General features: G+C 47.5%; 7 non-coding genes across 7 annotated transcripts; all 7 read left to right on the top strand.

The window, feature by feature from the left end:
* The first annotated feature begins 1,407 nt into the window (after window positions 1-1,407).
* LOC119978566 lies at window positions 1,408-1,520 on the top strand. The gene has a single exon (XR_005463491.1). It is a non-coding gene; the product is annotated as a U5 spliceosomal RNA (small nuclear RNA).
* A 1,594-nt stretch (window positions 1,521-3,114) lies between these two features.
* Window positions 3,115-3,227, top strand: LOC119978508. The gene has a single exon (XR_005463472.1). It is a non-coding gene; the product is annotated as a U5 spliceosomal RNA (small nuclear RNA).
* Window positions 3,228-5,471: 2,244 nt separating this feature from the next.
* On the top strand, window positions 5,472-5,585 carry LOC119978500. The gene has a single exon (XR_005463469.1). It is a non-coding gene; the product is annotated as a U5 spliceosomal RNA (small nuclear RNA).
* A 3,021-nt stretch (window positions 5,586-8,606) lies between these two features.
* Window positions 8,607-8,720, top strand: LOC119978559. The gene has a single exon (XR_005463488.1). It is a non-coding gene; the product is annotated as a U5 spliceosomal RNA (small nuclear RNA).
* A 1,872-nt stretch (window positions 8,721-10,592) lies between these two features.
* LOC119978555 lies at window positions 10,593-10,706 on the top strand. Its single transcript, XR_005463486.1, has one exon. It is a non-coding gene; the product is annotated as a U5 spliceosomal RNA (small nuclear RNA).
* A 1,889-nt stretch (window positions 10,707-12,595) lies between these two features.
* LOC119978475 lies at window positions 12,596-12,709 on the top strand. The gene has a single exon (XR_005463462.1). It is a non-coding gene; the product is annotated as a U5 spliceosomal RNA (small nuclear RNA).
* A 1,957-nt stretch (window positions 12,710-14,666) lies between these two features.
* LOC119978535 lies at window positions 14,667-14,779 on the top strand. The gene has a single exon (XR_005463480.1). It is a non-coding gene; the product is annotated as a U5 spliceosomal RNA (small nuclear RNA).
* The last annotated feature ends 294 nt before the right edge of the window (window positions 14,780-15,073 follow it).

Consider the following 15,073-nt stretch of genomic DNA (forward strand, 5'->3'; position numbering starts at 1 on the left):
GTCAGGTCAGATTACCTGAAGTTGCTGGGGATATGGTTCGGAGCGGCTGGGGCGTGCACCAAAAACCGGGAGGAGTGCATTGCCAAGATAAGATAGATTCTGGGCTGGTGGGAGCAATGCTTCCTCTCCATTGCGGGCAAAACCCTGGTCATCAGGTGTGAGGCACTCTTGCTGTTACTGCACGTAGCGTAGGTCTGGCCCATTACCCAACCCTATGCCGCAGCAGTCACCCGGGCAATCTTCAAATTCATCTGGAGATCAAAGATAGACCATGTCTGAAGGGACACCATGTACAAATCTCTGGATAAAGGAGGGAGGAACGTGCCCAACGTCGCCCTCATCCTGATGGCCACCTTTGTGTGCAGCTGCATCAAGCTGTGCTTGGACCCCCGGCATGCAAACACCAGGTGGCACTACATACTGAGGTTCTACCTGTCCCTGGCGTTACGAAGGATGGGCCTGGCCTCATTGCCGCAGAACGCTCCAAGTAATTGGACCGTGCTGTACTACCTGTCCCTCGTGGAAAATGTTTTGAAGAAAAACACCTTTGACCACAAGGCAATGAAGCACGTAGTGTCCTCGAGGCCCTCAGGGAAAAGGAAACTGTGGAGGATGTTGGATGGTTCCCTCAGCCGACTGTCAGAGTCATCTGGCAGAACGCCTCATCACCAGAACTTACAAACAAGCACCAAGACCTAGCTTGGCTGGTGGTGAGAAGGGCCCTCCCCGTCAGAGTTTTCATGTACACCCGAAGGCTCAGCGCCATTGCACTCTGCACTCGGAGTGGCTGTGGGGGAAATGAGACGGTCACCCACCTCCTTGTGGAATGTGCCTTTGCAAAGAAGGTCTGGAGAGAGATGCAGTGGTATTTGTCAAGGTTCATCCCAAGCAGCTCTGTGACACAGGTCTCTCTGCTCTACGGACTGTTTCCAGGGACACACACCGAGACAAACATCAACTGCTGCTGGAAGGTCATCAACTCGGTGAAAGACGCTCTTTGGTCTGCCTGAAACTTGCTGATCTTCCAGTGCAAAGAACTGTCCTCGACCGAGTGTTGCAGACTGGCACATTCCAAGGTCCAGGACTACGTGCTGAGGGATGCACTCAAGCTTGGGGCAACTGCCGCCAAGGCGCAATGGGGAAAGGCCACTGTGTAGGGTCTTACCAGCAAATGTACACTGAGGGGTGGGTAACAGTGTAAAACCCCTTGGTCCAGGTCTTCAATATTCCAATGTATAAAAGAAACAAGACAATGTAAATATTTAAGAAAGAACTGGAACATAAAGAAGGATATGTGTGTAATGTCATCCCAATTGAATGGAAGAAAAACACGTGAATGTGTAACTTTGATGGAAATGTACAGTCAAGACAATTCGAAATGTTCTGTAATGTTTATTAGAGATTTTATGAATAAAGTATATTTTTTGAAAAAAAAATCTTTCGCCTTTTCCTAAAGATATCCGTGGAGAGGAACAATCGGAGTTTTAATTATTTTTTTATGCCCTACTTACTGTGGGGCTTGTTTTAATTGGAAAACTAGAATTTTCAGTTTTTCCGGTGCACTCTGAAGGTTTTGCTTTTTTACTTTGTGTAAGCTAATTTGGAACCATTGGGGAATATCTGTCTGTCTGGCTGCCGGTCTCCTCGGCGCGCGCGCGCTGTCTCTCTTTTAAAAAAAAAATATTTATTCAAGTTTTCAGTCAATTTTCAACAAACCCGCCCCCCTCCCTCTACAGAAAAAAGAACACAAAAACACAACGGGCAAGAATTATACATAGGGATTTCCCTAAATTACAATAGCCCCCCAGATAACAATACGAACACCGATCATATTATACATAGGGATTTCCCCAAAATACTGCCGGTAATTATTTACATTTGTATATGAAGGTATATGAAGGTAAAATATTTCCTAATATCTAAATGGGCATGTTGCACTCTGCAGCATGCCAACACTTTTACACAGCTCCTCGCCCCTCAGTGTACATTGGCTGGCACTGTGTCCTTTCCCCATTGCAACTTGGCGGTGACTGCCCCACAGTTCAGTGTCTCCCTCGGCAGGTAGTCCACGACCTTGCACTGGAAAACCAGCAACCTTCTGCCGAACCAAAGGATGTCTTTCCCCGAGTTGATGATCTCCCAGCAGCAGTTCATTTGTGCTTCCCTCGGAACAGCTTCTGGAGCAGACAGTCCTGAGTGGACAGGCTGCTGGGGTAGAACCTCGACAAATACCAACACATTCCTCTCCAGACATTCTTTCCAAAGGCACATTCCACAAGGCGATGTGCATCTATCTGATCCACCTCCTTGCCGCTGCTTCTGTGACAATGAGATTTTAGTAAGAAGTCTTACAACACCAGGTTAAAGTCCAACAGGTTTGTTTCAAACACGAGCTTTCGGAGCACGGCTCCTTCTTCAGGTGAATCACCTGAAGAAGGAGCCGTGCTCCGAAAGCTCGTGTTTGAAACAAACCTGTTGGACTTTAACCTGGTGTTGTAAGACTTCTTACTGTGCTCACCCCAGTCCAACGCCGGCATCTCCACATCAATGAGATTTTAGGCAGGCTTGAAGGATCAGATAGGGACTGTCCATCTTACCACCAGCGAACATAGGTATTTCATCCCAGTGATGCTGCCGAATCCGATCAGCATTTCTCCCACTGTATTTTTTATTTCAGATTCCCAACATCTGCAGTACCTTGCTCTCCTCTTCTTCCAGGTGATGGGGTTGCTCACTACAGGAGACATTGGCGCTTCCCTTACCTCATTTTCCCATGGGAGGTTGCGTTAAAATCATTTGGAGAGGACAATGTGTTTGAGAGAAGCAATGATAACCTCCCGAGCAGCAGAGTGGCCACAATCTGGTGCTCCCCTTCCGCGGAAGTGGTCAGATGGGCCCCGCCGATTGATCTACATAACTTTAATTCTGTGCGGAGGTACAAGAGGCATTCTGCTTTCTGGAAACATTAACAGTTTGTAGTTAATTATTAAAATTTATATCAATGCAACTTTTCACTCTCCGATCCTGGTGTTAATTGTCCGTGTGTTAAGCTAGTGCGATGTTAAAGAGCTCCGTGCGCCCTGGGTAGTGAGTAAGGTTGGTGTGATTGTTAATACACTCTGGTTTCTCTTCAGATCGTATAAATCTTTCGCCTTTTACTAAAGATTTCCGTGGAGAGGAACGCTCAGAGTTTTAATTAATTTTTGATGCCGGACTTGCTGTGGGGTTTCTTTTAATTTAAAAAATCGAATTTTCAGTTTTTCTGGCACACTTTAAAGGTTTTGCTTTTTTTGCGTTGTATAAGTTAATTCGGATCCATGGCTCAATATCTGACTGACGGTCTCCTCGGTGTGCACGCGCTGTCTCTATTCTTTTTAAAAATATGTTTATTCAAGCTTTCAGTCACTTTTCAACAACAACCCCCCCCCCCCCCCCACCCACTACAGAAAAAGGAAACAAGAACACAACACCCAAGAATTATACATATGGGTTTCCCCAAAATACAATCGCCCCCCATACGAACACCGATCGGGAAACACCCCACCGTAACCTCAACGCCACCCCAAAAGGACCCCCCCCCCCTCCCCTGCTGCTGCTGCTGACCTCCTCCTAATGCTCGGTGAGAAAGTCTAAGAATGGTTGCCACCACCTGTTGAACCTCTGCACCGACCCCCGCAAGGCAAACTTTATCCTCTCCAACTTGATGAACCCAGCCATGTCATTAATCCAAGCTTCCAGGCTAGGGGGCTTCGAATCCTTCCACAGTAGCAAAATCCTCAGTCGGACTACTAGGGACTCAAAGGCCAGAGTACTGGCCTCTTTCACCTCCTGCACTCCCGGCTCGTCCGATACCCCAAATAATGCTACCCCAGCTCGTCTTAACCCGGGTGTTCACCACATTGGACATAGTGCTCACAAGGCCCCTCCAGCGCTGGGCACGTCCAGAACATATGGGCGTGATTTGCTGGATTCCCAGAGCACCTCACACACCTGTTCTCCGCCCCAAAAAACCTACTCATCCTTGCCCCTGTCATATGTGCTCTGTGAACAACTTTAAACTGTATCAGGCTGAGCCTGGCACAAGAAGAGGAAGAATTGACCCTGATGAGGGCATCAGCCCACAACCCCTCATTGATCTCCTCCCCGAGCTCCTCCTCCCACTTGCCGTTCAGCCCATCCTCCGAGGCCTCCTCCTCCTCTTGCAGCTCCTGGTAAATCACCGACACCTTGCCTTTTCCAACCCATAAACCCAAGATCACCCTGTCCTGAATCCTGCGTGCTGGAAGCAGCGGAATTCCCTCACCTGTCATTTCACAAACGCCCTCACCTGCTTATACCTGAAAGCATTCCCCAGGGGTAGCCCAAATCTCCTCCAGCACCCCAGCTCGCAAACTCCCCATCAATGAACAGGTCCCCCATTCTTTTAATCCCTGCTCGATGCCAGCTCAGAAATCCCCCATCCATCCTTCCCGGAACAAACCAATGATTCTCTCGAATCAGGGACCAAATCGAGGCTGCGCGCTGTCTCTCTCTCTGCTGTAATGCTCTGTATCTATATACTGCTGATTATTATTTACATTTCTATATGATTTACATTGTTTACATTTAATTATTCACATTTGTATAACTTTCTAGCATCTAAATGGGCATGTTGCACTCTGCAGCACTTCAACACTTTTACGGATAGTGGTTTTGCACGGCTCCCAGCCCCTCAGTGTACATTGGCTGGCACAGTGGTCTTTCCCCATTGCACCTTGGCGGTTCAGTGTCTCCCTCGGCACATAGTCGAGATGATGGGGTTGTTGACAGCACAAGACTTTGGCCTCTTCCCTTACCTCATTTTTCATTGGAGGTTGCCTTAAAATCTTTTGGAGAGCACAAAGAGATTGAGAGAAGCAATGATAACCTCCGGAGGGGTGGAGTGCCGATATGTCGGTGGATCCCCTTCCGCGGTTGTGGATAGGACTCACCCACTCATTTACATACCTTGAATTCTGAAACATATCATAGAATCATATCACCAGCCCTTTAAAGAGCACTAAGCCCACCCCTCCACCCTATCTCCGTAACCCAGTAACCCCACCTAACCTTTTTGAACATTAAGGGCAATTTAGCATGGCAAATCCACCCAACCTGCACATCTATGGACTGTGGCAGGAAACCGCAGCACTCCGAGGAAAGCCACGCAGACACAAGTAGAATGTGCAGACTCGGCACACACAATGACCCAAGCCGGGATTCAAAACTGGGATCCTGGAGCAGTGTAACGACAGTGCTAGCCACTGTGCTACCATGCAGCGGAGGCACAAGAGTCATTCCTCTTTCTGGAAACATTAACGGTTTGTCGTTAAATATTAAAATTTATATCAATCAATCCAATACTGGTGTTAATTCTCCTTGTGTTAAGCTAGTGCGGTCTTCAAGAGCTCCGTGTGCCCTGGGTAGTGAGCAAGGTTGGTGTTAATGTCAGTACACTCTGGTTTCTCTTCAGATCGTATAAATCTTTCTCCTTTTACTAAAGATTTCCGTGGAGAGGAACAATCGGAGTTTTAATTATTTTTTGATGTCCTACTTGATGTGGGGCTTGTTTTAATTTCAAAAACAGAATTTTCAGCTTTTCCGGTCCACCCTTAAGATTTTGCTTTTCACTTTGGATTGGATTGGATTTGTTTATTGTCACGTGTACCGAGGTACAGTGAAAAGTATTTTTCTGCAAGCAGCTCAACAGATCATTCAGTACATGGAAGAAAAGGGAATTAAACAAAATTTGTGTAAGTTAATTTGGATCCATTGCGGAATATCTGTCTCCCGGTCTCCTTGGGGTGCGCTGTCTGCTGCAATGCTCTGTATCTAAATACTGCCCGTAATTATTTACTTTTGTATATGAAGATAAAATACTTCCTAGTATCTAAATGGGCATGTTGCACTGTGCAGGGCTTCAAAACTTTTGCGTATAATGGTTTTACACGGCAGCCTGCCCCTCAGTGTACATTGGCTAGCACAGTGGCCTTTCCCTATTGCACCTTGGTGGTCACTGCCCCACCGTTCAGTGTCTCCCTTGGCACGTAGTCCACGACCTTGGAATGTGTCAGTCTGAAACTCTCGGTCGAGGACAATTTCTTGCACTGGAAAACCAACAACCTTCTGGTGAACCAAAGCGTGTCTTTCCCCGAGTTGATGATCTCCCAGCAGCAGTTCATGTGGGCCTCCCTGTGCTTCCTTAGGGACAGCTTCTGGAGCAGACAGTCCTGCGCGACAGGCTGCTCGGGTAGAACCCCGACAAATACCAACACTTTCCTCTCCAGAGATTCTTTCCAAAGGCACATTTCACAAGGCGATGCACATCTATCTGATCCCCCTCCCTACCCCCCTGCCGCTGGTTTGGGGAGCATGTGGTGTCAATGAGACTTCAGGCAAGCATGAATTATCTGATGGGTCTGTCCATCTTACCACCAGCGTTGGTCCTTCACCCCAGTGATGCTGCCGAATCTGATCAGCATTTCTCCCACTTTATTTTTTATTTCAGATTCCCAACCTCTGCAGTAACTTGCTCTCTTCTTCCAGATGATGGGGTTGCTGACTACACGAGACTTTGGCATTCCCCAACTAAAGATTTCCGTGGAGAGGAGCACTCAGAGTTTTAATTATTTTTTGATGCCCTACGTGTTGTGGGGCTTGTTTTAATTTTAAAAATAGAATTTTCAGCTTTTCCGGTCCATGTTTTCGATTTTGCTTTTTAGTTTGTGTAAGTTAATTTGGATCCATTGCTGAATATCTGTCTGCCGGTCTCCTCGGCGCTCGCTGTCTCTTTTTAAAAACAATATATTTATTCAAGTTTTCAGTCAATTTTCAACAACCCCCCCAACAGAAAAGAACACAACGTGCAAGATTTATACATAGGGAATTCCCCAAAATTCAATAGCCCCCCATATAACAATATGAACACCGAAAGGGAAACACCCCACCATAACCTCAACGCCACCCCAAAAGGACCCCCGCCCCGCCGTTGCTGCTGCTGCTGACCTCCTACTAACGCTCGGTGAGAAAGTCTAAGAATGATTGCCACCACCTGTTGAACCTCTGCACCGACCCTCGCAAGGCAAACTTTATCCTCTCCAACTTGATGAACCCAGCCATGTCATTAATCCAAGCTTCCACACTAGCGGGCTTCGCATCCTTCCATCGTGGCAAAATCCTCAGTCGGACTACTAGGGACTCAAAGGCCAGAATACCGGCCTCTTTGCCTCCTACACTCCTGGCGCGTCCAATACCCCAAATAATGCTACCCCCAGCTCGGCTTAACCCGGGTGTTCACCACCTTGGACATAGTCCTTGCAAAAGCCCTCCAGAACCCCTCCAGCGCCGGGCACGTCCAGAATATATGGCCGTGATTTGCTGGATTCCCAGAGCACCTCACACACCTGTCCTCCACTCCAAAAAACCTAAGCATCCTCCCCCTGTCATATGCGCTCTGTGAACAACTTTTAACTGGATTGGGCTGAGCCTGGCACAATGGTGGAAGAAATGACCCTGCTCAGGGCATCCGCCCACAACCCCTGATAGATCTCCCCCCGTGCTCCTCCTCCCACTTGCCCTTCAGCCCCTCCTCCTCTTGCGCTCCTGGTAAATCGCCAAGACCTTGCCTTCTCCAACCCATACCTGCAAGATCACGCTGTCCTGAATCCTGTGTGCTGGAAGCAGCGGCATTCACTCACCTGTCATTTCACAAACGCCCTCACCTGCATATACCTGAAAGCATTCCCCAGGGGTAGCCCAAATTTCTCCTCCAGCACCCCTAGGCTCGCAAACACCCCATCAATGAACAGGTCCCCCATTCTTTTAATCCCTGCCCGATGCCAGCTCAGAAACCCCCCATCCATCCTTCCCGGAACAAACCGATGGTTCTCTCGAATCGGGGACCAAATTGAGGCTGCGCGCGGCGCTCTCTCTGCTGTTATTCTCTGCATCTATATACTGCCGGTTAGTATTTTCATTTGTATATGATTTAAATTATTTACATTTAATTATGTACATTTGTATAACTTTCTAGTATCTAAATTGGCATGTTGCACTCTGCAGCGCTTGAAAACTTTTACGGATAGTGGTTTTACACGGCTCCCAGCCCCTCAGTGTACATTGGCTGGCACAGTGGCCTTTACCCATTGCACCTTGGCGGTAAATGCTCCACGGTACAGTGTATCCTTCTGCACATAGTCCAGATGATGGGGTTGCTCACTACAGGAGACATTGGCCTCTTCCCTTACCTCATTTTCCATGGGGGGTTGCCTTAAAATCATTTGGAGAGTACAAAGAGTTTGAGAGAAGCAATGATAACCTCCCGAGCAGCAGAGTGGCCACAATCTGGTGCTCCCCTTCCGCGGAAGTGGTCAGATGGGCCCCGCCGATTGATCTACATAACTTTAATTCTGTGCGGAGGTACAAGACTCATTCCTCTTTCTGCGAACATTAACAGTTTGTAGTTAATTATTAAAATTTATATCAATGAAACTTTTCACTCTCCGATCCTGGTGTTAATTGTCCATTTGTTAAGCTACTGCGATGTTAAAGAGCTCCGTGCGCCCTGGGTAGTGAGTAAGGTTGGTGCTACTATCAGTTCACTCTTCAGATCGTATAAATCTTTCGTCTTTTACTGAAGATTTCTGTGGCGAGGAACACTCAGAGTTTTAATTACTTTTTGATGCCTTACGTGTTGTGGGGCTTGTATTAATTTCAAAAATAGAATTTTCTGTTTTTCCCGTCTATGTTTTCGATTTCGCTTTTCAGTTTGTGTAAGTTTATTTGGATCCAGTGCTGAATATCTGTCTGCCGGTCTCCACGGCGCTCGCTGTCTCTTTAAAAAAAAAATTAAGTCAAGTTTTCAGTCAATTTTCAACAGAGACCACAGAAAAAGAACACAACGGGCAAGAATCATACATAGGGAATTCCCCAAAATACAATAGCTCCCATATAACAATACGAACATCGATCGGGAAGCACCCCAACGCCACGCCAAAAGGACCCCCGGTTACTGCTGCTGCTGACCTTCTCCTAACGCTCAGTGAGAAAGTCTAAGGAATGGTTGCCACCACCTGTTGAACCTCTGCACCGACCCTAGCAAGGCAAACTTTATCCTCTCCAACTTGATGAACTCAGCCATGTCATTAATCCAAGCTTCCAGGCTCGGGGGCTTCGAATCCTTCCACAGTAGCAAAATCCTCGTTGGGCTACCAGGGACTCAAAGGCCAGAATACCGGCCTCTTCTGCCTCCTACACTCCTGGCTCATCCATACCCCAAATAATGCTACCCCCAGCTCGGCATTACCCGGGTGTTCACCACCTTGCACATAGTCTTTGCAAAGCCCCTCCAGAACCCCTCCAGCGCCGGACATGCCCAGAACATATGGACGTGATTTGCTGGACTCCCAGAGCACCTCACACACCTGTCCTCCACTCCAAAAAACCTAAGCATCCTCCCCCTGTCATATGCGCTCCGTGAACAACTTTTAACTGGATCAGGCTGAGCCTGGCGCAATGGTGGAAGAAATGACCCTGCTCAGGGCATCCACCCACAACCCCTGATAGATCTCCCCCCATGCTCCTCTTGCGCTCCTGGTAAATCGCCAAGACCTTGCCTTCTCCAACCCATACCCGCAAGATCACGCTGTCCTGAATCCTGTGTGCTGGAAGCAGCCGGAATTCCCTCACCCGTCGTTTCACCAAAGCCCTCACCTGCATATACCTGAAAGCATTCCCCAGGGGTAGCCCAAATCTCCTCCAGCAGCCCAGCTCGCAAACTCCCCATCAATGAACAGGTCCCCCATTCTTTTAAACCCTGCCCGATGCCAGCTCAGAAACCCCCCATCCATCCTTCCCGGAACAAACCGATGGTTCTCTCGAATCGGGGACCAAATCGAGGCTGCGCGCGGCGCTCTCTCTGCTGTTATTCTCTGCATCTATATACTGCCGGTTATTATTTACATTTGTATATGATTTAAATTATTTACATTTAATTATTTACATTTGTATAACTTTCTAGTATCTAAATTGGCACGTTGCACTCTGCAGCGCTTGAAAACTTTTACGGATAGTGGTTTTACACGGCTCCCAGCCCCTCAGTGTACATTGGCGGGTACAGTGGCCTTTCCCCATTGCACCTTGGCGGTAAATGCTCCACGGTACAGTGTCTCCCTCCGCACATAGTCCAGATGATGGGGTTGCTCACTACAGGAGACATTGGCCTCTTCCCTCACCTCATTTTCCATGGGGGGTTGCCTTAAAATCATTTGGAGAGTACAAAGAGTTTGAGAGAAGCAATGATAACCTCCCGAGCAGCAGAGTGGCCACAATCTGGTGCTCCCCTTCCGCGGAAGTGGTCAGATGGGCCCCGCCGATTGATCTACATAACTTTAATTCTGTGCGGAGGTACAAGACTCATTCCTCTTTCTGCGAACATTAACAGTTTGTAGTTAATTATTAAAATTTATATCAATGAAACTTTTCACTCTCCGATCCTGGTGTTAATTGTCCATTTGTTAAGCTACTGCGATGTTAAAGAGCTCCGTGCGCCCTGGGTAGTGAGTAAGGTTGGTGCTACTATCAGTTCACTCTTCAGATCGTATAAATCTTTCGCCTTTTACTGAAGATTTCTGTGGCGAGGAACACTCAGAGTTTTAATTACTTTTTGATGCCTTACGTGTTGTGGGGCTTGTATTAATTTCAAAAATAGAATTTTCTGTTTTTCCCGTCTATGTTTTCGATTTCGCATTTTAGTTTGTGTAAGTTTATTTGGATCCAGTGCTGAATATCTGTCTGCCGGTCTCCACGGCGCTCGCTGTCTCTTTAAAAAAAAAATTAAGTCAAGTTTTCAGTCAATTTTCAACAGAGACCACATAAAAAGAACACAACGGGCAAGAATCATACATAGGGAATTCCCCAAAATACAATAGCTCCCATATAACAATACGAACATCGATCGGGAAGCACCCCAACGCCACGCCAAAAGGACCCCCCCCCCGTTACTGCTGCTGCTGACCTTCTCCTAACGCTCAGTGAGAAAGTCTAAGGAATGGTTGCCACCACCTGTTGAACCTCTGCACCGACCCTCGCAAGGCAAACTTTATCCTCTCCAACTTGATGAACTCAGCCATGTCATTAATCCAAGCTTCCAGGCTCGGGGGCTTCGAATCCTTCCACAGTAGCAAAATCCTCGTTGGGCTACCAGGGACTCAAAGGCCAGAATACCGGCCTCTTCTGCCTCCTACACTCCTGGCTCATCCATACCCCAAATAATGCTACCCCCAGCTCGGCATTACCCGGGTGTTCACCACCTTGCACATAGTCTTTGCAAAGCCCCTCCAGAACCCCTCCAGCGCCGGACATGCCCAGAACATATGGACGTGATTTGCTGGACTCCCAGAGCACCTCACACACCTGTCCTCCACTCCAAAAAACCTAAGCATCCTCCCCCTGTCATATGCGCTCCGTGAACAACTTTTAACTGGATCAGGCTGAGCCTGGCGCAATGGTGGAAGAAATGACCCTGCTCAGGGCATCCACCCACAACCCCTGATAGATCTCCCCCCATGCTCCTCTTGCGCTCCTGGTAAATCGCCAAGACCTTGCCTTCTCCAACCCATACCCGCAAGATCACGCTGTCCTGAATCCTGTGTGCTGGAAGCAGCCGGAATTCCCTCACCTGTCGTTTCACAAAAGCCCTCACCTGCATATACCTGAAAGCATTCCCCAGGGGTAGCCCAAATCTCCTCCAGCACCCCTAGGCTCGCAAACTCCCCATCAATGAACAGGTCCCCCATTCTTTTAAACCCTGCCCGATGCCAGCTCAGAAACCCCCCATCCATCCTTCCCGGAACAAACCGATGGTTCTCTCGAATCGGGGACCAAATCGAGGCTGCGTGCAGTCGCTCTCTCTGCTGTAATGCTCTGCATCTATATACTGCCGGTTATTATTTACATTTGAATATTATTTAAATTATTTACATTTAATTATTTACATTTGTATAACTTTCTAGTATCTAAATGGGCATGTTGCACTCTACAGTGCTTGAAAACTTTTACGGATAGTGGTTTTACACGACTCCCAGCCCCTCAGTGTACATTGGCGGGTACAGTGGCGATTCCCCATTGCACCTTCGCGGTGACTGCTCCACGGTACAGTGTGTCTCCCTCCGCACATAGTCCAGATGATGGGGTTGCTCACTACAAGAGACATTGGCCTCTTCCCTTACCTCATTTTCCATGGGAGGTTGCCTTAAAATCATTTGGAGAGCACAAAGAGTTTGAGAGAAGCAATGATAACCTCCCGAGCAGCTGAGTGGCCACAATCTGGTGCTCCCCTTCCGCGGAAGTGGTCAGATGGGCCTCGCCGATTGATCTACATAACTTTAATCTGCGCTGAGGTACAAGAGTCATTCCTCTTTCTGGGAACATTAACAGTTTGTAGTTAATTATTAAAATTTATATCAATGAAACTTTTCACTCTCCGATCCTGGTGTTAATTGTCCGTGTGTTAAGCTACTGCGATGTTAAAGAGCTCCGTGCGCCCTGGGTAGTGAGTGAGGTTGGCGTCACTATCAGTTCACTTTGGTTTCTCTTCAGATCGTATAAATCTTTCGCCTTTTACTAAAGATTTCCGTGGAGAGGAACACTCAGAGTTTTAATTATTTTTTGATGTCCTACGTGTTGTGGGGCTTGTATTAATTTCAAAAATAGAATTTTCAGTTTTTCCCATCAATGTTTTCGATTTCGCTTTTTAGTTTGTCTAAGTTTATTTGGATCCATTGCTTAATATCTGTCTGCCGGTCTCCTCTGCGCTCGCTGTCTCTTTTTAAAAAAAAAATATTTATTCAAGTTTTCAGTCAATTTTCAACAACCCACCCAACAGAACAAGAACACAATGGGCAAGAATTATATATAGGGAATTCCCCAAAATACAATAGCCCCCATATAACAATGCGAACATCGATCAGGATGCACCCCACCCTAACCCCAACGCCACCCCAAAAGGACCCCCCCCCCCCCCCCCCCCCCATTGCTGCTGCTACTGACCTCCTCCGAACGCTCAGTGAGAAAGTCTAAGAATGGTTGCCACCACCTGTTGAACCTCTGTACCGACCCTCGCAAGGCAAACTTTATCCTCTCCAACTTGATGAACCCAGCCATGTCATTAATCCAAGCTTCCAGGCTAGGGGGCTTCGAATCCTTCCACAGTAGCAAAATCCTCGTTGGGCTACCAGGGACTCAAAGGCCAGAATACCGGCCTCTTCTGCCTCCTACACTCCTGGCTCGTCCATACCCCAAATAATGCTACCCCCACCCCCATAACCCGGGTGTTCACCACCTTGGACATTGTCTTTGCAAAGCCCCTCCAGAACCCCTCCAGCACCGGGCACGTACAGAACATATGGGCGTGATTTGCTGCACTCCCAGAGCACCTCACACAACTGTCCTCCACTCCAAAAACCCTAAGCATCCTCCCCCTGTCATATGCGCTCTGTGAACAACTTTTAACTGGATCAGGCTGAGCCTGGCGCAATGGTGGAAGAAATAACCCTGCTCAGGGCTTCCGCCCCCAACCCCTGATAGATCTCCACCCAGTGCTCTTCCTCCCACTTGCCCTTCAGTCCCTCCACCGAGGCCTCCTCCTCCTCTTGCGCTCCTGGTAAATCGCCAAGACCTTGCCTTCTCAAACCCATACCCGCAAGATCACCCTGTCCTGAATCATGTGTGCTGGAAGCAGCGGAATTCACTCACCTGTCGTTTCACAAACGCCCTCACCTGCATATACCTGAAACCATTCCCCAGGGGTAGCCCAAATTTCACCTCCAGCACCCCTGGGCTTGCAAACGCCCCCATCAATCTACAGGTCCCCCATTCTTTTAATCGCTGCCCGATGCCAGCTCAGAAACCCCCCATCCATCCTTCCCGGAACAAACCAATGGTTCTCTCGAATCGGGGACCAAATCGAGGCTGCGCGCGGTCGCTCTCTCTGCTGTAATTCTCTGCATCTATATACTGCCGGTTATTATTTACATTTGTATATGATTTAAATTATTTACATTTAATTATTTACATTTATATAACTTTCTAGTATCTAAATGGGCATGTTGCACTCTACAGCGCTTGAAAACTTTTACGGATAGTGGTTTTACACGGCACCCAGCCCCTCAGTGTACATTGGCTGGTACAGTGGCCTTTCCCCATTGCACCTTGGCGGTGAATGCTCCACGATACAGTGTCTCCCTCCGCACGTAGTCCAGATGATGGGGTTACTCACTACAGGAGACATTGGCCTCTTCCCTTACCTCATTTTCCATGGGAGGTTGCCTTAAAATCATTTGGAGAGCACAAAGAGTTTGAGAGAAGCAATGATAACCTCCTGAGCAGCAGAGTGGCCACAATCTGGTGCTCCCCTTCCGCGGAAGTGGTCAGATGGGCCCCGCCGATTGATCTACATAACTTTAATTCTGTGCGGAGGTACAAGAGTCATTCCTCTTTCTGGGAACATTAACAGTTTGTAGTTAATTATTAAAATTTATATCTATGAAACTTTTCACTCTCCGATCCTGGTGTTAATTGTCCACGTGTTAAGCTAGTGCGATGTTAAAGAGCTCCTTGCGGTAGTGAGTGAGGTTGGCGTCATTATCAGTTCACTCTGGTTTTTTTCAGATCGTATAAATTTTTCGTCTTTTACTAAAGATTTCCGTGGAGAGGAACACTCAGAGTTTTAATTATTTTTTGATGTCCTACATGTTGTGTGGCTTGTATTAATTTCAAAACTAGAATTTTGAGTTTTTCCCATCTATGTTTTCGATTTCGCTTTTTAGTTTGTGTAAGTTTATTTGGATCCATTGCTTAATATCTGTCTGCCGGTCTCCTCGGCGCTCGCTGTCTCTTTTTAAAAAAATAATATTTATTTAAGTTTTCAGTCAATTTTCAACAACCCACCCACCCAACAGAAAAAGAACACAATGGGCAAGAATCATACATAGGGAATTCCCCAAAATACAATAGCCCCCATATAACAACACGAACACCGATCGGGAAGCACCCCACC

This window comes from Scyliorhinus canicula, chromosome 1 (assembly GCF_902713615.1).
Source record: "Scyliorhinus canicula chromosome 1, sScyCan1.1, whole genome shotgun sequence".
Taxonomy (NCBI): Eukaryota; Metazoa; Chordata; class Chondrichthyes; order Carcharhiniformes; family Scyliorhinidae; genus Scyliorhinus; species Scyliorhinus canicula.